Genomic DNA, 22022 nt, shown 5'->3' with positions numbered 1-22022 from the left:
CCACGCAGCTGCCTGGTGTCACAGGTGTTCCCTCGCAAGGGGAATTCCGCTAATTACCTCCCCTCTCCATGGGGAGGCACTAGATGCTACGTGCGTTTCCAGCCAAACCCCCGCCTTTCCCCGGCAGCCCGCACTGGGAGGGACTCGGGGAAGACACTCGAAGGGCTCCTAGGAGAACCCGGGTGCTGCAGACAGAAGACGGAACCTCCCCACACTCAGAATTCCGGAATACGGCTGACTGTTTGGGGGAGGTTCGGGGCCGCCCTCCACGCAGCTGCCTGGTGTCACAGGTGTTACCTGGCAGGGCGTAGTCCGCTAATTACCTCCCCTGTCCATGGGGAGGAACTAGATGCTACCTGCTTTTCCAGCCCAACCCCCGCCTTTCCCCGGCAGCCCGCACTGGGAGGGACTCGGGGAAGACACTCGAAGGGCTCCTAGGAGATCCCGTGTGCTGCAGACAGAAGAAGGAACCCCCCACACTCAGAAATCCGGAACACGGGTGACTGTGAGGGGGAGGTTCAGAGCCGCCCTCCACGCAGCTGCCTGGTGTCACAGGTGTTCCCTGGCAGGGTGATGTCCGCTAATTACCTCCCCTGTCCATGAGGAGGCACTAGATGCTACCTGCGTTTCCAGCCCAACCCCCGCCTTTCCCCGGCAGCCCGCACTGGGAGGGACTCGGGGAAGACACTCGAAGGGCTCCTAGGAGATCCCGGGTGCTGCAGACAGAAGACGGAACCTCCCCACACTCAGAATTCCGGAACACGGCCGACTGTGTGGGGGAGGTTTGTGGCCGCCCTCCACGAAGATGCCTGGTGTCACAGGTGTTCCCTGGCAGGGGGAAGTCCGCTAATTATCTCCCTTGTCCATGGGGAGGCACTAGATGCTACCTGCTTTTCCAGCCCAACCCCCGCCTTTCCCCGGCAGCCCGCACTGGGAGGGACTGGGGGAAGACACTCGAATGGCTCCTAGGAGAACCCGGGTGCTGCAGACAGAAGACGGAACCTCCCCACACTCAGAATTCCGGAACACGGCTGACTGTGTGGGGGAGGTTCGGGGCCGCCCTCCACGCAGCTGCCTTGTGTCACAGGTGTTCCCTCGCAAGGGGAATTCCGCTAATTACCTCCCTGGTCCATGGGGAGGCACTAGATGCTACCTGCGTTTCCAGCCAAACCCCCGCCTTTCCCCGGCAGCCCGCACTGGGAGGGACTCGGGGAAGACACTCGAAGGGCTCCTAGGAGAACCTGGGTGCTGCAGACAGAAGACGGAACCTCCCCACACTCAGAATTCCGGAACACGGCTGACTGTGTGGGGGAGGTTCGGGGCCGCCCTCCACGCAGCTGCCTGGTGTCACAGGTGTTCCCTGGCAGGGGGTAGTCCGCTAATTACCTCCCCTGTCCATGGGGAGGAACTAGATGCTACCTGCTTTTCCAGCCCAACCCCCGCCTTTCCCCGGTAGCCCGCACTGGGAGGGACTCGGGAAAGACACTCGAAGGGCTCCTAGGAGATCCCGGGTGCTGCAGACAGAAGACGGTACCTCCCCACACTCAGAATTCCGGAACACGGCTGACTGTGTGGGGGAGGTTCGGGGCCGCCCTCCACGCAGCTGCCTTGTGTCACAGGTGTTCCCTCGCAAGGGGAAGTCCGCTAATTACCTCCCCTCTCCAGGGGGAGGCACTAGATGCTACCTGCTTTTCCAGCCCAACCCCCGACTTTCCCCGGCAGCCCGCACTGGGAGGGACTCGGGGAAGACACTCGAAGGGCTCCTAGGAGATCCCGTGTGCTGCAGACAGAAGAACGAACCCCCCCACACTCAGAATTCCGGAACACGGGTGACTGTGTGGGGGAGGTTCGGGGCCGCCCTCCACGGAGCTGCCTTGAGTCACAGGTGTTCCCTCGCAAGGGGAAGTCCGCTAATTACCTCCCATGTCCAGGGGGAGGCACTAGATGCTACCTGCTTTTCCAGCCCAACCCCCGACTTTCCCCGGCAGCCCGCACAGGGAGGTACTCGGGGAAGACACTCGAAAGGCTCCTAGGAGATCCCGGGTGCTGCAGACAGAAGACGGAACCTCCCCACACTCAGAATTCCGGAACACAGGTGACTGTGTGGGGGAGGTTTGGGGCCGCCCTCCACGCAGCTGCCTGGTGTCACAGGTGTTCCCTGGCAGGGGGAAGTCCGTTAATTACCTCCCCTGTCCAGGGGGAGGCACTAGATGCTACCTGCTTTTCCAGCCCAACCCCCGCCTTTCCCCGGTAGCCCGCACTTGGATGGACTCGGGGAATACACTCGAAGGGCTCCTAGGAGATCCCGGGTGCTGCAGATAGAAGACGGTACCTCCCCACACTCAGAATTCCGGAACACGGCTGACTGTGTGGGGGAGGTTCGGGGCCGCCCTCCACGAAGCTGCCTTGTGTCACAGGTGTTCCCTCGCAAGGGGAAGTCCGCTAATTACCTCCCCTGTCCAGGGGGAGGCACTAGATGCTACCTGCTTTTCCAGCCCAACCCCCGACTTTCCCCGGCAGCCCGCACTGGGAGGTACTCGGGGAAGACACTCGAAGGGCTCCTAGGAGATCCCGGGTGCTGCAGACAGAAGACGGAACCTCCCCACACTCAGAATTCCGGAACAGGGCTGACTTTGGGTGAGGTTTAGGGCCGCCCCCACGCAAATTCCTGGTGTCACCGGTGTTCCCTCGCAGGGGGAAGTCCGCTAATTACCTCCCCTGTCCATGGGGAGGCACTAGATGCTAACTGCGTTTCCAGCCAAACCCCCGCCTTTCCCCGGCAGCCCGCACTGGGAGGGACTCGGGGAAGACACTCGAAGGGCTCCTAGGAGAACCTGGGTGCTGCAGACAGAAGACGGAACCTCCCCACACTCAGAATTCCGGAACACGGCTGACTGTGTGGGGGAGGTTCGGGGCCGCCCTCCACGCAGCTGCCTGGTGTCACAGGTGTTCCCTGGCAGGGGGTAGTCCGCTAATTACCTCCCCTGTCCATGGGGAGGAACTAGATGCTACCTGCTTTTCCAGCCCAACCCCCGCCTTTCCCCGGTAGCCCGCACTGGAAGGGACTCGGGGAAGACACTCGAAGGGCTCCTAGGAGATCCCGGGTGCTGCAGACAGAAGACGGTACCTCCCCAAACTCAGAATTCCGGAACACGGCTGACTGTGTGGGGAAGGTTCGGGGCCGCCCTCCACGCAGCTGCCTTGTGTCACAGGTGTTCCCTCGCAAGGGGAAGTCCGCTAATTACCTCCCTGGTCCATGGTGAGGCACTAGATGCTACCTGCGTTTCCAGCCAAACCCCCGCCTTTCCCCGGCAGCCCGCACTGGGAGGGACTCGGGGAAGACACTCGAAGGGCTCCTAGGAGATCCCGTGTGCTGCAGACAGAAGAAGGAACCCCCCCACACTCAGAATTCCGGAACACGGGTGACTGTGTGGGGGAGGTTCGGGGCCGCCCTCCACGCAGCTGCCTGGTGTCACAGGTGTTCCCTGGCAGGGGGAAGTCCGTTAATTACCTCCCCTGTCCAGGGGGAGGCACTAGATGCTACCTGCTTTTCCAGCCCAACCCCCGCATTTCCCCGGTAGCCCGCACTGGGATGGACTCGGGGAAGACACTCGAAGGGCTCCTAGGAGATCCCGGTTGCTGCAGACAGAAGACGGTACCTCCCCACACTCAGAATTCCGGAACACGGCTGACTGTGTTGGGGAGGTTCGGGGCCGCCCTCCACGCAGCTGCCTTGTGTCACAGGTGTTCCCTCGCAAGGGGAAGTCCGCTAATTACCTCCCCTGTCCAGGGGGAGGCACTAAATGCTACCTGCTTTTCCAGCCCAACCCCCGACTTTCCCCGGCAGCCCGCACTGGGAGGTACTCGGGGAAGACAATCGAAAGGCTCCTAGGAGATCCCGGGTGCTGCAGACAGAAGACGGAACCTCCCCACACTCAGAATTCCGGAACACGGGTGACTGTGTGGGGGAGGTTTGGGGCCGCCCTCCACGCAGCTGCCTGGTGTCACAGGTGTTCCCTGGCAGGGGGAAGTCCGTTAATTACCTCCCCTGTACAGGGGGAGGCACTAGATGCTACCTGCTTTTCCAGCCCAACCCCCGCCTTTCCCCGGTAGCCCGCACTGGGATGGACTCGGGGAAGACACTCGAAGGGCTCCTAGGAGATCCCGGGTGCTGCAGACAGAAGACGGTACCTCCCCACACTCAGAATTCCGGAACACGGGTGACTGTGTGGGGGAGGTTCAGAGCCGCCCTCCACGCAGCTGCCTGGTGTCACAGGTGTTCCCTGGCAGGGTGATGTCCGCTAATTACCTCCCCTGTCCATGAGGAGGCACTAGATGCTACCTGCGTTTCCAGCCCAACCCCCGCCTTTCCCCGGCAGCCCGCACTGGGAGGGACTCGGGGAAGACACTCGAAGGGCTCCTAGGAGATCCCGGGTGCTGCAGACAGAAGACGGAACCTCCCCACACTCAGAATTCCGGAACACGGCCGACTGTGTGGGGGAGGTTTGTGGCCGCCCTCCACGAAGATTCCTGGTGTCACAGGTGTTCCCTGGCAGGGGGAAGTCCGCTAATTATCTCCCTTGTCCATGGGGAGGCACTAGATGCTACCTGCTTTTCCAGCCCAACCCCCGCCTTTCCCCGGCAGCCCGCACTGGGAGGGACTGGGGGAAGACACTCGAATGGCTCCTAGGAGAACCCGGGTGCTGCAGACAGAAGACGGAACCTCCCCACACTCAGAATTCCGGAACACGGCTGACTGTGTGGGGGAGGTTCGGGGCCGCCCTCCACGCAGCTGCCTTGTGTCACAGGTGTTCCCTCGCACGGGGAATTCCGCTAATTACCTCCCTGGTCCATGGGGAGGCACTAGATGCTACCTGCGTTTCCAGCCAAACCCCCGCCTTTCCCCGGCAGCCCGCACTGGGAGGGACTCGGGGAAGACACTCGAAGGGCTCCTAGGAGAACCTGGGTTTTGCAGACAGAAGACGGAACCTCCCCACACTCAGAATTCCGGAACACGGCTGACTGTGTGGGGGAGGTTCGGGGCCGCCCTCCACGCAGCTGCCTGGTGTCACAGGTGTTCCCTGGCAGGGGGTAGTCCGCTAATTACCTCCCCTGTCCATGGGGAGGAACTAGATGCTACCTGCATTTCCTGCCCAACCCGCGCCTTTCCCCGGTAGCCCGCACAGGGAGGGACTCGGGAAAGACACTCGAAGGGCTCCTAGGAGATCCCGGGTGCTGCAGACAGAAGACGGTACCTCCCCACACTCAGAATTCCGGAACAAGGCTGACTGTGTGGGGGAGGTTCGGGGCCGCCCTCCACGCAGCTGCCTTGTGTCACAGTTGTTCCCTCGCAAGGGGAAGTCCGCTAATTACCTCCCCTCTCCAGGGGGAGGCACTAGATGCTACCTGCTTTTCCAGCCCAACCCCCGACTTTCCCCGGCAGCCCGCACTGGGAGGGACTCGGGGAAGACACTCGAAGGGCTCCTAGGAGATCCCGTGTGCTGCAGACAGAAGAACGAACCCCCCCACACTCAGAATTCCGGAACACGGGTGACTGTGTGGGGGAGGTTCGGGGCCGCCCTCCACGCAGCTGCCTGGTTTCACAGGTGTTCCCTGGCAGGGGGAAGTCCGTTAATTACCTCCCCTGTCCAGGGGGAGGCACTAGATGCTACCTGCTTTTCCAGCCCAACCCCCGCCTTTCCCCGGTAGCCCGCACTGGGATGGACTCGGGGAAGACACTCGAAGGGCTCCTAGGAGATCCCGTGTGCTGCAGACAGAAGACGGTACCTCCCCACACTCAGAATTCCGGAACACGGCTGACTGTGTGGGGGAGGTTCGGGGCCGCCCTCCACGCAGCTGCCTTGTGTCACAGGTGTTCCCTCGCAAGGGGAAGTCCGCTAATTACCTCCCCTGTCCAGGGGGAGGCACTAGATGCTACCTGCTTTTCCAGCCCAACCCCCGACTTTCCCCGGCAGCCCGCACTGGGAGGTACTCGGGGAAGACACTCGAAAGGCTCCTAGGAGATCCAGGGTGCTGCAGACAGAAGACGGAACCTCCCCACACTCAGAATTCCGGAACACAGGTGACTGTGTGGGGGAGGTTTGGGGCCGCCCTCCACGCAGCTGCCTGGTGTCACAGGTGTTCCCTGGCAGGGGGAAGTCCGTTAATTACCTCCCCTGTCCAGGGGGAGGCACTAGATGCTACCTGCTTTTCCAGCCCAACCCCCGCCTTTCCCCGGTAGCCCGCACTTGGATGGACTCGGGGAAGACACTCGAAGGGCTCCTAGGAGATCCCGGGTGCTGCAGACAGAAGACGGTACCTCCCCACACTCAGAATTCCGGAACACGGCTGACTGTGTTGGGGAGGTTCGGGGCCGCCCTCCACGAAGCTGCCTTGTGTCACAGGTGTTCCCTCGCAAGGGGAAGTCCGCTAATTACCTCCCCTGTCCAGGGGGAGGCACTAGATGCTACCTGCTTTTCCAGCCCAACCCCCGACTTTCCCCGGCAGCCCGCACTGGGAGGTACTCGGGGAAGACACTCGAAGGGCTCCTAGGAGATCCCGGGTGCTGCAGACAGAAGACGGAACCTCCCCACACTCAGAATTCCGGAACAGGGCTGACTGTGGGTGAGGTTTAGGGCCGCCCCCACGCAAATTCCTGGTGTCACAGGTGTTCCCTCGCAGGGGGAAGTCCGCTAATTACCTCCCCTGTCCATGGGGAGGCACTAGATGCTAACTGCGTTTCCAGCCAAACCCCCGCCATTCCCCGGAAGCCCGCACTTGGAGGGACTCGGGGAAGACACTCGAAGGGCTCCTAGGTGAACCCGGGTGCTGCAGACAGAAGACGGAACCTCCCCACACTCAGAATTCTGGAACACGGCTGATTGTGTGGGGGAGGTTCGGGGCCGCCCTCCACGCAGCTGCCTGGTGCCACAGGTGTTCCCTGGCAGGGGGTAGTCCGCTAATTACCTCCCCTGCCCATGGGGAGGCACTAGATGCTACCTGCGTTTCCAGCCCAACCCCCGCCTTTCCCCGGCAGCCCGCACTGGGAGGGACTGGGGGAAGACACTCGAAGGGCTCCTAGGAGATCCCGTGTGCTGCAGACAGAAGAAGGAACCCCCCCACACTCAGAATTCCGGAACACGTATGACTGTGTGGGGGAGGTTCGGAGCCGCCCTCCACGCAGCTGCCTGGTGTCACAGGGGTCCCCTCGCAAGGGGAAGTCCGCTAATTACCTCCCCTGTCCAGGGGGAGGCACTAGATGCTACCTGCTTTTCCAGCCCAACACCCGCCTTTCCCCGGCATCCCGCACTGAGAGGGACTCGGGAAGACACTCGAAGGGCTCCTAGGAGATCCCGTGTGCTGCAGACAGAAGAAGGAACCCCCCCACACTCAGAATTCCGGAACACGGGTGACTGTGTGGGGGAGGTTCGGGGCCGCCCTCCACGCAGCTGCCTGGTGTCACAGGTGTTCCCTCGCAAGGGGAATTCCGCTAATTACCTCCCCTCTCCATGGGGAGGCACTAGATGCTACCTGCGTTTCCAGCCAAACCCCCGCCTTTCCCCGGCAGCCCGCACTGGGAGGGACTCGGGGAAGACATTCGAAGGGCTCCTAGGAGATCCCGTGTGCTGCAGACAGAAGAAGGAACCCCCCACACTCAGAAATCAGGAACACGGGTGACTGTGAGGGGGAGGTTCAGAGCCGCCCTCCACGCAGCTGCCTGGTGTCACAGGTGTTCCCTGGCAGGGTGATGTCCGCTAATTACCTCCCTGGTCCATGAGGAGGCACTAGATGCTACCTGCGTTTCCAGCCCAACCCCCGCCTTTCCCCGGCAGCCCGCACTGGGAGGGACTCGGGGAAGACACTCGAAGGGCTCCTAGGAGATCCCGGGTGCTGCAGACAGAAGACGGAACCTCCCCACACTCAGAATTCCGGAACACGGGTGACTGTGTGGGGGAGGTTCGGGGCCGCCCTCCACGCAGCTGCCTGGTGTCACAGGTGTTCCCTGGCAGGGGGAAGTCCGTTAATTACCTCCCCTGTCCAGGGGGAGGCACTAGATGCTACCTGCTTTTCCAGCCCAACCCCCGCCTTTCCCCGGCAGCCCGCACTGGGATGGACTCGGGGAAGACACTCGAAGGGCTCCTAGGAGATCCCGGGTGCTGCAGACAGAAGACGGTACCTCCCCACACTCAGAATTCCGGAACACGGCTGACTGTGTGGGGGAGGTTCGGGGCCGCCCTCCACGCAGCTGCCTTGTGTCACAGGTGTTCCCTCGCAAGGGGAAGTCCGCTAATTACCTCCCCTGTCCAGGGGGAGGCACTAGATGCTACCTGCTTTTCCAGCCCAACCCCCGACTTTCCCCGGCAGCCCGCACTGGGAGGTACTCGGGGAAGACACTCGAAGGGCTCCTAGGAGATCCCGGGTGCTGCAGACAGAAGACGGAACCTCCCCACACTCAGAATTCCGGAACACGGGTGACTGTGTGGGGGAGGTTCGGGGCCGCCCTCCACGCAGCTGCCTTGTGTCACAGGTGTTCCCTGGCAGGGGGTAGTCCGCTAAATACCTCCCCAGTCCATGGGGAGGCACTAGATGCTACCTGCGTTTCCAGCACAACCCCCTCCTTTCCCCGGCAGCCCGCAATGGGAGGGACTGGGGGAAGACACTCGAAGGGCTCCTAGGAGATCCCGGGTACTGCAGACAGAAGACGTAACCACCCCACACTCAGAATTCCGGAATAGGGCTGACTGTGGGTGAGGTTTAGGGCCGCCCCCACGCAACTTCCTGGTGTCACAGGTGTTCCCTCGCAGGGGGAAGTCCGCTAATTACCTCACCTGTCCATGAGGAGGCACTAGATTCTACCTGCGTTTCCAGCCCAACCCCCGCCTTTCCCCGGCAGCCCACACTGGGAGGGACTCGGGGAAGACACTCGAAGGGCTCCTAGGAGATCCCGGGTGCTGCAGACAGAAGACGGTACCTCCCCACACTCAGAATTCCGGAACACGGCCGACTGTGTGGGGGAGGTTTGGGGCCGCCCTCCACGAAGATGCCTGGTTTCACAGGTGTTCCCTGGCAGGGGGAAGTCCGCTAATTATCTCCCTAGTCCATGGGGAGGCACTAGATGCTACCTGTTTTTCCAGCCCAACCCCCGCCTTTCCCCGGCAGCCCACACTGGGAGGGACTGGGGGAAGACACTCGAATGGCTCCTAGGAGAACCCGGGTGCTGCAGACAGAAGACGGAACCTCCCCACACTCAGAATTCCGGAACACGGCTGACTGTGTGGGGGAGGTTCGGGGCCGCCCTCCACGCAGCTGCCTGGTGCCACAGGTGTTCCCTGGCAGGGGGTATTCCGCTAATTACCTCCCCTGTCCATGGGGAGGCACTAGATTCTACCTGCTTTTCCAGCCCAACCCCCGCCTTTCCCCGGCAGCCCGCACTGGGAGGGACTGGGGGAAGACACTCGAAGGGCTCCTAGGAGATCCCGTGTGCTGCAGACAGAAGAAGGAACCCCCCCACACTCAGAATTCCGGAACACGTATGACTGTGTGGGGGAGGTTCGGAGCCGCCCTCCACGCAGCTGCCTGGTGTCACAGGGGTTCCCTCGCAAGGGGAAGTCCGCTAATTACCTCCCCTGTCCAGGGGGAGGCACTAGATGCTACCTGCTTTTCCAGCCCAACCCCCGTCTTTCCCCGGCAGCCCGCACTGAGAGGGACTCGGGGAAGACACTCGAAGGGCTCCTAGGAGATCCCGTGTGCTGCAGACAGAAGAAGGAACCCCCCCACACTGAGAATTCCGGAACACGGGTGACTGTGTGGGGGAGGTTCGGGGCCGCCCTCCACGCAGCTGCCTGGTGTCACAGGTGTTCCCTCGCAAGGGGAATTCCGCTAATTACCTCCCTTCTCCATGGGGAGGCACTAGATGCTACCTGCGTTTCCAGCCAAACCCCCGCCTTTCCCCGGCAGCCCGCACTGGGAGGGACTCGGGGAAGACACTCGAAGGGCTCCTAGGAGAACCCGGGTGCTGCAGACAGAAGACGGAACCTCCCCACACTCAGAATTCCGGAATACGGCTGACTGTGTGGGGGAGGTTCGGGGCCGCCCTCCACGCAGCTGCCTGGTGTCACAGGTGTTCCCTGGCAGGGGGTAGTCCGCTAATTACCTCCCCTGTCCATGGGGAGGAACTAGATGCTACCTGCTTTTCCAGCCCAACCCCCGCCTTTCCCCGGCAGCCCGCACTGGGAGGGACTCGGGGAAGACACTCGAAGGGCTCCTAGGAGATCCCGTGTGCTGCAGACAGAAGAAGGAACCCCCCCACACTCAGAAATCCGGAACACGGGTGACTGTGAGGGGGAGGTTCAGAGCCGCCCTCCACGCAGCTGCCTGGTGTCACAGGTGTTCCCTGGCAGGGTGATGTCCGCTAATTACCTCCCCTGTCCATGAGGAGGCACTAGATGCTACCTGCGTTTCCAGGCCAACCCCCGCCTTTCCCCGGCATCCCGCACTGGGAGGGACTCGGGGAAGACACTCGAAGGGCTCCTAGGAGATCCCGGGTGCTGCAGACAGAAGACGGAACCTCCCCACACTCAGAATTCCGAAACACGGCCGACTGTGTGGGGGAGGTTTGGGGCCGCAGTCCACGAAGATGCCTGGTGTCACAGGTGTTCCCTGGCAGGGGGAAGTCCGCTAATTATCTCCCTTGTCCATGGGGAGGCACTAGATGCTACCTGCTTTTCCAGCCCAACCCGCGCCTTTCCACGGCAGCCCGCACTAGGAGGGACTGGGGGAAGACACTCGAATGGCTCCTAGGAGAACCCGGGTGCTGCAGACAGAAGACGGAACCTCCCCACACTCAGAATTCCGGAACACGGCTGACTGTGTGGGGGAGGTTCGGGGCCGCCCTCCACGCAGCTGCCTTGTGTCACAGGTGTTCCCTCGCAAGGGGAAGTCCGCTAATTACCTCCCTGGTCCATGGGGAGGCACTAGATGCTACCTGCGTTTCCAGCCAAACCCCCGCCTTTCCCCGGCAGCCCGCACTGTGAGGGACTCGGGGAAGACACTCGAAGGGCTCCTAGGAGAACCTGGGTGCTGCAGACAGAAGACGGAACCTCCCCACACTCAGAATTCCGGAACACGGCTGACTGTGTGGGGGAGGTTCGGGGCCGCCCTCCACGCAGCTGCCTGGTGTCACAGGTGTTCCCTGGGAGGGGGTAGTCCGCTAATTACCTCCCCTGTCCATGGGGAGGCACTAGATGCTACCTGCGTTTCCAGCCCAACCCCCGCCTTTCCCCGGCAGCCCGCACTGGGAGGGACTGGGGGAAGACACTCGAATGGCTCCTAGGAGAACCCGGGTGCTGCAGATAGAAGACGGAACCTCCCCACACTCAGAATTCCGGAACACGGCTGACTGTGTGGGGGAGGTTCGGGGCCGCCCTCCACGCAGCTGCCTTGTGTCACAGGTGTTCTCTCGCAAGGGGAAGTCCGCTAATTACCTCCCTGGTCAATGGGGAGGCACTAGATGCTACCTGCGTTTCCAGCCAAACCCCCGCCTTTCCCCGGTAGCCCGCACTGGGAGGGACTCGGGGAAGACACTCGAAGGGCTCCTAGGAGAACCTGGGTGCTGCAGACAGAAGACGGAACCTCCCCACACTCAGAATTCCGGAACACGGCTGACTGTGTGGGGAGGTTCGGGGCCGCCCTCCACTCAGCTGCCTGGTGTCACAGGTGTTCCCTGGCAGGGGGTAGTCCGCTAATTACCTCCCCTGTGCATGGGGAGGAACTAGATGCTACCTGCTTTTCCAGCCCAACCCCCGCCTTTCCCCGGTAGCCCGCACTGGGAGGGACTCGGGGAAGACACTCGAAGGGCTCCTAGGAGATCCCGGGTGCTGCAGAAAGAAGACGGTACCTCCCCACACTCAGAATTCCGGAACACGGCTGACTGTGTGGGGGAGGTTCGGGGCCGCCCTCCACGCAGCTGCCTTGTGTCACAGGTGTTCCCTCGCAAGGGGAAGTCCGCTAATTACCTCCCTGGTCCATGGGGAGGCACTAGATGCTACCTGTGTTTCCAGCCAAACCCCCGCCTTTCCCCGGCAGCCCGCAATGGGAGGGACTCGGGGAAGACACTCGAAGGGCTCCTAGGAGATCCCGTGTGCTGCAGACAGAAGAAGGAACCCCCCCACTCTCAGAATTCCGGAACACGGGTGACTGTGTGGGGGAGGTTCGGGGCCGCCCTCCACGCAGCTGCCTGGTGTCACAGGTGTTCCCTGGCAGGGTGATGTCCGCTAATTACCTCCCCTGTCCATGAGGAGGCACTAGATGCTACCTGCGTTTCCAGCCCAACCCCCGCCTTTCCCCGGCATCCCGCACTGGGAGGGACTCGGGGAAGACACTCGAAGGGCTCCTAGGAGATCCCGGGTGCTGCAGACAGAAGACGGAACCTCCCCACACTCAGAATTCCGGAACACGGCCGACTGTGTGGGGGAGGTTTTGGGCCGCCCTCCACGAAGATGCCTGGTGTCACAGGTGTTCCCTCGCAAGGGGAAGTCCGCTAATTACCTCCCCTGTCCAGTGGGAGGCACTAGATGCTACCTGCTTTTCCAGCCCAACCCCCGACTTTCCCCAGCAGCCCGCACTGGGAGGTACTCGGGGAAGACACTCGAAGGGCTCCTAGGAGATCCCGGGTGCTGCAGACAGAAGACGGAACCTCCGCACACTCAGAATTCCGGAACACGGGTGACTGTGTGGGGGAGGTTCGGGGCCGCCCTCCACGCAGCTGCCTGGTGTCACAGGTGTTCCCTGGCAGGGGGAAGTCCGTTAATTACCTCCCCTGTCCAGGGGGAGGCACTAGATGCTACCTGCTTTTCCAGCCCAACCCCCGCCTTTCCCCGGTAGCCCGCACTGGGATGGACTCGGGGAAGACACTCGAAGGGCTCCTAGGAGATCCCGGGTGCTGCAGACAGAAGACGGTACCTCCCCACACTCAGAATTCCGGAACACGGCTGACTGTGTGGGGGAGGTTCGGGGCCGCCCTCCACGCAGCTGCCTTGTGTCACAGGTGTTCCCTCGCAAGGGGAAGTCCGCTAATTACCTCCCCTCTCCAGGGGGAGGCACTAGATGCTACCTGCTTTTCCAGACCAACCCCCGCCTTTCCCCGGCAGCCCGCACTGGGAGGTACTCGGGGAAGACACTCGAAGGGTTCCTAGGAGATCCCGGGTGCTGCAGACAGAAGACGGAACCTCCCCACACTCAGAATTCCGGAACACGGCTGACTGTGTGGGGGAGGTTCGGTGCCGCCCTCCACGCAGATGCCTGGTGTCACAGGTGTTCCCTGGCAGGGGGTAGTCCGCTAATTACCTCCCCTGTCCATGGGGAGGCACTAGATGCTACCTGCGTTTCCAGCCCAACCCCCGCTTTTCCCCGGCCGCCCGCACAGGGAGGGACTCGGGGAACACACTCGAAGGGCTCCTAGGAGAACCCGGGTGCTGCAGACAGAAGACGGAACCTCCCCACACTCAGAATTCCGGAACACGGATGACTGTGTGGGGGAGGTTTAAGGCCGCCCCCCACGCAGCTTCCTGGTGTCACAGGTGTTCCCTCGCAAGGGGAAGTCCGCTAAATACCTCCCCTGTCCATAGGGAGGCACTAGATGCTACCTGCGTTTCCAGCCAAACCCCCGCCTTTCCCCGGCAGCCCGCACTGGGAGGGACTCGGGGAAGACACTCGAAGGGCTCCTAGGAGAACCCGGGTGCTGCAGACAGAAGACGGAACCTCCCCACACTCAGAATTCTGGAACACGGCTGACTGTGTGGGGGAGGTTCGGGGCCGCCCTCCACGCAGCTGCCTGGTGTCACAGGTGTTCCCTGGCAGGGGGTAGTCCGCTAATTACCTCCCCTGTCCATGGGGAGGCACTAGATGCTACCTGCGTTTCCAGCCCAACCCCCGCCTTTCCCCGGCAGCCCGCACTGGGAGGGACTGGGGGAAGACACTCGAAGGGCTCCTAGGAGATCCCGTGTGCTGCAGACAGAAGAAGGAACCCCCCCACACTCAGAATTCCGGAACACGTATGACTGTGTGGGGGAGGTTCGGAGCCGCCCTCCACGCAGCTGCCTGGTGTCACAGGGGTTCCCTCGCAAGGGGAAGTCCGCTAATTACCTCCCCTGTCCAGGGGGAGGCACTAGATGCTACCTGCTTTTCCAGCCCAACCCCCGCCTTTCCCCGGCAGCCCGCACTGAGAGGGACTCGGGGAAGACACTCGAAGGGCTCCTAGGAGATCCCGGGTGCTGCAGACAGAAGAAGGAACCCCCCCACACTCAGAATTCCGGAACACGGGTGACTGTGTGGGGGAGGTTCGGGGCCGACCTCCACGCAGCTGCCTGGTGTCACAGGTGTTCCCTCGCAACGGGAATTCCGCTAATTACCTCCCCTCTCCATGGGGAGGCACTAGATGCTACCTGCGTTTCCAGCCAAACCCCCGCCTTTCCCCGGCAGCCCGCACTGGGAGGGACTCGGGGAAGAAACTCGAAGGGCTCCTAGGAGAACCCGGGTGCTGCAGACAGAAGACGGAACCTCCCCACACTCAGAATTCCGGAATACGGCTGACTGTGTGGGGGAGGTTCGGGGCCGCCCTCCACGCAGCTGCCTGGTGTCACAGGTGTTCCCTGGCAGGGCGTAGTCCGCTAATTACCTCCCCTGTCCATGGGGAGGAACTAGATGCTACCTGCTTTTCCAGCCCAACCCCCGCATTTCCCCGGCAGCCCGCACTGGGAGGGACTCGGGGAAGACACTCGAAGGGCTCCTAGGAGATCCCGGGTGCTGCAGACAGAAGACGGAACCTCCCCACACTCAGAATTCCGGAACACGGCCGACTGTGTGGGGGAGGTTTGGGGCCGCCCTCCACGAAGATGCCTGGTGTCACAGGTGTTCCCTGGCAGGGGGAAGTCCGCTAATTATCTCCCTTGTCCATGGGGAGGCACTAGATGCTACCTGCTTTTCCAGCCCAACCCGCGCCTTTCCACGGCAGCCCGCACTGGGTGGGACTGGGGGAAGACACTCGAATGGCTCCTAGGAGAACCCGGGTGCTGCAGACAGAAGACGGAACCTCCCCACACTCAGAATTCCGGAACACGGCTGACTGTGTGGGGGAGGTTCGGGGCCGCCCTCCACGCAGCTGCCTTGTGTCACAGGTGTTCCCTCGCAAGGGGAAGTCCGCTAATTACCTCCCTGGTCCATGGGGAGGCACTAGATGCTACCTGCGTTTCCAGCCAAACCCCCGCCTTTCCCCGGCAGCCCGCACAGGGAGGGACTCGGGGAAGACACTCGAAGGGCTCCTAGGAGATCCCGGGTTCTGCAGACAGAAGACGGAACCTCCCCACACTCAGAATTCCGGAACACGGCCGACTGTGTGGGGGAGGTTTGGGGCCGCCCTCCACGAAGATGCCTGGTGTCACAGGTGTTCCCTCGCAAGGGGAAGTCCGCTAATTACCTCCCCTGTCCAGGGGGAGGCACTAGATGCTACCTGCTTTTCCAGCCCAACCCCCGACTTTCCCCAGCAGCCCGCACTGGGAGGTACTCGGGGAAGACACTCGAAGGGCTCCTAGGAGATCCCGGGTGCTGCAGACAGAAGACGGAACCTCCGCACACTCAGAATTCCGGAACACGGGTGACTGTGTGGGGGAGGTTCGGGGCCGCCCTCCACGCAGCTGCCTGGTGTCACAGGTGTTCCCTGGCAGGGGGAAGTCCGTTAATTACCTCCCCTGTCCAGGGGGAGGCACTAGATGCTACCTGCTTTTCCAGCCCAACCCCCGCCTTTCCCCGGTAGCCCGCACTGGGATGGACTCGGGGAAGACACTCGAAGGGCTCCTAGGAGATCCCGGGTGCTGCAGACAGAAGACGGTACCTCCCCACACTCAGAATTCCGGAACACGGCTGACTGTGTGGGGGAGGTTCGGGGCCGCCCTCCACGCAGCTGCCTTGTGTCACAGGTGTTCCCTCGCAAGGGGAAGTCCGCTAATTACCTCCCCTCTCCAGGGGGAGGCACTAGATGCTACCTGCTTTTCCAGCCCAACCCCCGCCTTTCCCCGGCAGCCCGCACTGGGAGGTACTCGGGGAAGACACTCGAAGGGCTCCTAGGAGATCCCGGGTGCTGCAGACAGAAGACGGAACCTCCCCACACTCAGAATTCCGGAACACGGCTGACTGTGTGGGGGAGGTTCGGTGCCGCCCTCCACGCAGATGCCTGGTGTCACAGGTGTTCCCTGGCAGGGGGTAGTCCGCTAATTACCTCCCCTGTCCATGGGGAGGCACTAGATGCTACCTGCGTTTCCAGCCCAACCCCCGCTTTTCCCCGGCCGCCCGCACAGGGAGTTACTCGGGGAACACACTCGAAGGGCTCCTAGGAGAACCCGGGTGCTGCAGACAGAAGACGGAACCTCCCCACACTCAGAATTCCGGAACACGGATGACTGTGTGGGGGAGGTTTAGGGCCGCCCCCCACGCAGCTTCCTGGTGTCACAGGTGTTCCCTCGCAAGGGGAAGTCCGCTAAATACCTCCCCTGTCCATAGGGAGGCACTAGATGCTACCTGCGTTTCCAGCCAAACCCCCGCCTTTCCCCGGCAGCCCGCACTGGGAGGGACTCGGGGAAGACACTCGAAGGGCTCCTAGGAGAACCCGGGTGCTGCAGACAGAAGACGGAACCTCCCCACACTCAGAATTCTGGAACACGGCTGACTGTGTGGGGGAGGTTCGGGGCCGCCCTCCACGCAGCTGCCTGGTGTCACAGGTGTTCCCTGGCAGGGGGTAGTCCGCTAATTACCTCCCCTGTCCATGGGGAGGCACTAGATGCTACCTGCGTTTCCAGCCCAACCCCCGCCTTTCCCCGGCAGCCCGCACTGGGAGGGACTGGGGGAAGACACTCGAAGGGCTCCTAGGAGATCCCGTGTGCTGCAGACAGAAGAAGGAACCCCCCCACACTCAGAATTCCGGAACACGTATGACTGTGTGGGGGAGGTTCGGAGCCGCCCTCCACGCAGCTGCCTGGTGTCACAGGGGTTCCCTCGCAAGGGGAAGTCCGCTAATTACCTCCCCTGTCCAGGGGGAGGCACTAGATGCTACCTGCTTTTCCAGCCCAACCCCCGCCTTTCCCCGGAAGAACGCACTGAGAGGGACTCGGGGAAGACACTCGAAGGGCTCCTAGGAGATCCCGTGTGCTGCAGACAGAAGGAAAACCCCCACACTCAGAATTCCGGAATACGGCTGACTGTGTGGGGGAGGTTCGGGGCCGCCCTCCACGCAGCTGCCTGGTGTCACAGGTGTTCCCTGGCAGGGCGTAGTCCGCTAATTACCTCCCCTGTCCATGGGGAGGAACTAGATGCTACCTGCTTTTCCAGCCCAACCCCCGCATTTCCCCGGCAGCCCGCACTGGGAGGGACTCGGGGAAGACACTCGAAGGGCTCCTAGGAGATCCCGGGTGCTGCAGACAGAAGACGGAACCTCCCCACACTCAGAATTCCGGAACACGGCCGACTGTGTGGGGGAGGTATGGGGCCGCCCTCCACGAAGATGCCTGGTGTCACAGGTGTTCCCTGGCAGGGGGAAGTCCGCTAATTATCTCCGTTGTCCATGGGGAGGCACTAGATGCTACCTGCTTTTCCAGCCCAACCCGCGCCTTTCCACGGCAGCCCGCACTGGGTGGGACTGGGGGAAGACACTCGAATGGCTCCAAGGAGAACCCGGGTGCTGCAGACAGAAGACGGAACCTCCCCACACTCAGAATTCCGGAACACAGCTGACTGAGTGGGGGAGGTTCGGGGCCGCCCTCCACGCAGCTGCCTTGTGTCACAGGTGTTCCCTCGCAAGGGGAAGTCCGCTAATTACCTCCCTGGTCCATGGGGAGGCACTAGATGCTACCTGCGTTTCCAGCCAAACCCCCGCCTTTCCCCGGCAGCCCGCACAGGGAGGGACTCGGGGAAGACACTCGAAGGGCTCCTAGGAGAACCTGGGTGCTGCAGACAGAAGACGGAACCTCCCCACACTCAGAATTCCGGAACACGGCTGACTGTGTGGGGGAGGTTCGGGGCCGCCCTCCACGCAGCTGCCTGGTGTCACAGGTGTTCCCTGGCAGGGTGATGTCCGCTAATTACCTCCCCTGTCCATGAGGAGGCACTAGATGCTACCTGCGTTTCCAGCCCAACCCCCGCCTTTCCCCGGCAGCCCGCACTGGGAGGGACTCGGGGAAGACACTCGAAGGGCTCCTAGGAGATCCCGGGTGCTGCAGACAGAAGACGGAACCTCCCCACACTCAGAATTCCGGAACAAGGCCGACTGTGTGGGGGAGGTTTGGGGCCGCCCTCCACGAAGATGCCTGGTGTCAAAGGTGTTCCCTGGCAGGGGGAAGTCCGCTAATTATCTCCCTTGTCCATGGGGAGGCACTAGATGCTACCTGCTTTTCCAGCCCAACCCCCGCCTTTCCCCGGCAGCCCGCACTGGGAGGGACTGGGGGAAGACACTCGAATGGCTCCTAGGAGAACCCGGGTGCTGCAGACAGAAGACGGAACCTCCCCACACTCAGAATTCCGGAACACGGCTGACTGTGTGGGGGAGGTTCGGGGCCGCCCTCCACGCAGCTGCCTGGTGTCACAGGTGTTCCCTGGCAGGGTGATGTCCGCTAATTACCTCCCCTGTCCATGAGGAGGCACTAGATGCTACCTGCGTTTCCAGCCCAACCCCCGCCTTTCCCCGGCAGCCCGCACTGGGAGGGACTCGGGGAAGACACTCGAAGGGCTCCTAGGAGATCCCGGGTGCTGCAGACAGAAGACGGAACCTCCCCACACTCAGAATTCCGGAACAAGGCCGACTGTGTGGGGGAGGTTTGGGGCCGCCCTCCACGAAGATGCCTGGTGTCAAAGGTGTTCCCTGGCAGGGGGAAGTCCGCTAATTATCTCCCTTGTCCATGGGGAGGCACTAGATGCTACCTGCTTTTCCAGCCCAACCCCCGCCTTTCCCCGGCAGCCCGCACTGGGAGGGACTGGGGGAAGACACTCGAATGGCTCCTAGGAGAACCCGGGTGCTGCAGACAGAAGACGGAACCTCCCCACACTCAGAATTCCGGAACACGGCCTACTGTGTGGGTGAGGTTTGGGGCCGCCCTCCACGAAGATGCCTGGTGTCACAGGTGTTCCCTGGCAGGGGGAAGTCCGCTAATTATCTCCCTTGTCCATGGGGAGGCACTAGATGCTACCTGCTTTTCCAGCCCAACCCCCGCCTTTCCCCGGCAGCCCGCACTGGGAGGGACTCGGGGAAGACACTCGAAGGGCTCCTAGGAGATCCCGTGTGCTACAGACAGAAGAAGGAACCCCCCCACTCTCAGAATTCCGGAACACGGGTGACTGTGTGGGGGTGGTTCGGGGCCGACCTCCACGCAGCTGCCTGGTGTCACAGGTGTTCCCTAGCAGGGGGAAGTCCGTTAATTACCTCCCCTGTCCAGGGGGAGGCACTAGATGCTACCTGCTTTTCCAGCCCAACCCCCGCCTTTCCCCGGTAGCCCGCACTGCGATGGACTCGGGGAAGACACTCGAAGGGCTCCTAGGAGATCCCGGGTGCTGCAGACAGAAGACGGTACCTCCCCACACTCAGAATTCCGGAACACGGCTGACTGTGTGGGGGAGGATCGGGGCCGCCCTCCACGAAGCTGCCTTGTGTCACAGGTGTTCCCTCGCAAGGGGAAGTCCGCTAATTACCTCCCCTGTCCAGGGGGAGGCACTAGATGCTACCTGCTTTTCCAGCCCAACCCCCGACTTTCCCCGGCAGCCCGCACTGGGAGGTACTCGGGGAAGACACTCGAAGGGCTCCTAGGAGATCCCGGGTGCTGCAGACAGAAGACGGAACCTCCCCACACTCAGAATTCCGGAACACGGGTGACTGTGTGGGGGAGGTTCGGGGCCGCCCTCCACGCAGCTGCCTGGTGTCACAGGTGTTCCCTGGCAGGGGGTAGTCCGCTAATTACCTCCCCAGTCCATGGGGAGGCACTAGATGCTACCTGCGTTTCCAGCACAACCCCCTCCTTTCCCCGGCAGCCCGCACTGGGAGGGACTGGGGGAAGACACTCGAAGGGCTCCTAGGAGATCCCGGGTACTGCAGACAGAAGACGTAACCTCCCCACACTCAGAATTCCGGAACAGGGCTGACTGTGGGTGAGGTTTAGGGCCGCTCCCACGCAACTTCCTGGTGTCACAGGTGTTCCCTCGCAGGGGGAAGTCCGCTAATTACCTCCCCTGTCCATGAGGAGGCACTAGATGCTACCTGCGTTTCCAGCCCAACCCCCGCCTTTCCCCGGCAGCCCGCACTGGGAGGGACTCGGGGAAGACACTCGAAGGGCTCCTAGGAGATCCCGGGTGCTGCAGACAGAAGACGGAACCTCCCCACACTCAGAATTCCGGAACACGGCCGACTGTGTGGGGGAGGTTTGGGGCCGCCCTCCACGAAGATGCCTGGTGTCACAGGTGTTCCCTGGCAGGGGGAAGTCCGCTAATTATCTCCCTTGTCCATGGGGAGGCACTAGATGCTACCTGCTTTTCCAGCCCAACCCCCGCCTTTCCCCGGCAGCCCGCACTGGGAGGGACTGGGGGAAGACACTCGAATGGCTCCTAGGAGAACCCGGGTGCTGCAGACAGAAGACGGAACTTCCCCACACTCAGAATTACGGAACACGGCTGACTGTGTGGGGGAGGTTCGGGGCCGCCCTCCACGCAGCTGCCTTGTGTCACAGGTGTTCAATCGCAAGGGGAAGTCCGCTAATTACCTCCCTGGTCCATGGGGAGGCACTAGATGCTACCTGCGTTTCCAGCCAAACCCCCGCCTTTCCCCGGCAGCCCGCACTGGGAGGGACTCGGGGAAGACACTCGAAGGGCTCCTAGGAGAACCTGGGTGCTGCAGACAGAAGACGGAACCTCCCCACACTCAGAATTCCGGAACACGGCTGACTGTGTGGGGGAGGTTCGGGGCCGCCCTCCACGCAGCTGCCTGGTGTCACAGGTGTTCCCTGGCAGGGGGTAGTCCGCTAATTACCTCCCCTGTCCATGGGGAGGCACTAGATTCTACCTGCTTTTCCAGCCCAACCCCCGCCTTTCCCCGGACGCCCGCACAGGGAGGGACTCGGGGAACACACTCGAAGGGCTCCTAGGAGAACCCGGGTGCTGCAGACAGAAGACGGAACTTCCCCACACTCAGAATTACGGAACACGGCTGACTGTGTGGGGGAGGTTCGGGGCCGCCCTCCACGCAGCTGCCTTGTGTCACAGGTGTTCAATCGCAAGGGGAAGTCCGCTAATTACCTCCCTGGTCCATGGGGAGGCACTAGATGCTACCTGCGTTTCCAGCCAAACCCCCGCCTTTCCCCGGCAGCCAGCACTGGGAGGGACTCGGGGAAGACACTCGAAGGGCTCCTAGGAGAACCTGGGTGCTGCAGACAGAAGACGGAACCTCCCCACACTCAGAATTCCGGAACACGGCCGACTGTGTGGGGGAGGTTTGGGGCCGCCCTCCACGAAGATGCCTGGTGTCACAGGTGTTCCCAGGCAGGGGGAAGTCCGCTAATTATCTCCCTTGTCCATGGGGAGGCACTAGATGCTACCTGCTTTTCCAGCCCAACCCCCGCCTTTCCCCGGCAGCCCGCACTGGGAGGGACTGGGGGAAGACACTCGAATGGCTCCTAGGAGAACCCGGGTGCTGCAGACAGAAGACGGAACTTCCCCACACTCAGAATTACGGAACACGGCTGACTGTGTGGGGGAGGTTCGGGGCCGCCCTCCACGCAGCTGCCTTGTGTCACAGGTGTTCAATCGCAAGGGGAAGTCCGCTAATTACCTCCCTGGTCCATGGGGAGGCACTAGATGCTACCTGCGTTTCCAGCCAAACCCCCGCCTTTCCCCGGCAGCCCGCACTGGGAGGGACTCGGGGAAGACACTCGAAGGGCTCCTAGGAGATCCCGGGTGCTGCAGACAGAAGACGGAACCTCCCCACACTCAGAATTCCGGAA

This window comes from Camelus bactrianus, chromosome 2 (genome assembly GCF_048773025.1).
Source record: "Camelus bactrianus isolate YW-2024 breed Bactrian camel chromosome 2, ASM4877302v1, whole genome shotgun sequence".
NCBI lineage: Eukaryota > Metazoa > Chordata > Mammalia > Artiodactyla > Camelidae > Camelus > Camelus bactrianus.
This window is presented reverse-complemented; position numbering follows the sequence as displayed.